This window comes from Belonocnema kinseyi, chromosome 5 (assembly GCF_010883055.1).
Source record: "Belonocnema kinseyi isolate 2016_QV_RU_SX_M_011 chromosome 5, B_treatae_v1, whole genome shotgun sequence".
In the NCBI taxonomy this organism is placed as follows: Eukaryota; Metazoa; Arthropoda; class Insecta; order Hymenoptera; family Cynipidae; genus Belonocnema; species Belonocnema kinseyi.
The window spans coordinates 112,719,982-112,721,505 of NC_046661.1; positions in this window are offsets into that span (position 1 = coordinate 112,719,982).

Sequence of the window (1,524 nt, forward strand, 5' to 3'; positions counted from 1 at the left end):
ATAGAGCTCCAAGGAGATTATGTTGAAAAATTAAAAAAAATTTACCCAAAAAAAATTGTTTTTATACTTCATTCTAAGGACTTATTGAACTACCCTCGTATGATAAAAGTCATCAGGATACTTTGTTCAACTTTTTAAATACTATAAAAGTCCGTACAGAAAATTTTTGAATTTTGAAAAAAGTGGTCTCAAAAATATTCGAAATGTGCTCACTTTTTGAATTTTATATCCAAAATAAGTGGCTAGCAAACTTGACCGTCAGTTTAGGACACTAAAAGTGTGTACCAGAGGCCGATCTGATAGAATCATTTTTTCAAAAGTTATCGTGCTCACAGACTGGCATACAAACATACAGACAGACCTACATGCAGACACATTCATAAAAACCTATTTTCCGGATTCAAGGGGTCTCAAAACGTGGACATTTAACAAAAACTGGGGGGGGGGGGGGCTAAAATTTTACACAAATCTAATACCTTCTCTGATGAGAATGTAAAAATGATTTATTTGCCATGAATAATTTTTTGATAGTTCTGTTTTTGGTTTTAATCGTAAAAAAGATCATTAAAATCATAAGAAATTAAATTTTTGAAACCCCACACACGCGATGAAAAAGAAATTAAAAGACAAAAGTTGTGTTAAGAATGTGCCCACGCAGCGGGCTGATTTTTTTGTATTGTTCATAACGTTTTTCATCATTAAAGCCAAAACTACGCATCCTATCAAAAAGTGTTTAATTACAAATTTGTAGATTTTAAAATGCACAATTTTCGTGTGTTTTTTGGAATTTTGTAAATGTTATAACTCTGGTAATTTTTGATTTGATGAAAAATGTCATGAGGATAAATTGTCCGTCTTTTTGAACAATATGAAAAACCATACAGAGAATTTTTTAATTTCAAAAAAAGTGGTCTCAAAAATAGTCAAAATGTGCCCACTTTTTGAATTTTTATCCGAAATGGCTGGCTAACGAACTTGACTTTTAGTTTTGGACACGAAACGAGTGTACCAAAGACCAATCTAATAGATTGATTTTTTCAAAAGTCATCGTGTTCACAGACAGACATACATAGAGACATACAGCCATACAGACAGGCACATTCGTATAAACCTGTTTTTCGGGTTCAGGGGGTCTCAAAACGTGGACAGTTGACAAAAATGGGGGGGGGGGGTCAAATTTTACACATCTAATACCTTCTCTGATGGGAATGTAAAAATTAAATTCATTAAAAATCATGCTTGTAAATTTATCCAAACTTGTTTAATTCTAATAATACAAAATTTATTAATTGACAATGTCTATCTTCTAAAAAATTCATCTTTCTAGCTTGAAAGTTCAATTATTTTGTTAAAAACACAACTATTTTTTGTTGACTTTTAATCTTTTTTATTTAGAAATTAAACTATTTTCTTGAAAATTCATTTATTTTGTCCAGAACTCATCTTTTTTGTCAAAAAAACTCAAACATTTGGCTTTTTACATTCTCACCAGAGAAAGTATTAGGTTTGTGTAAAACTTAACCC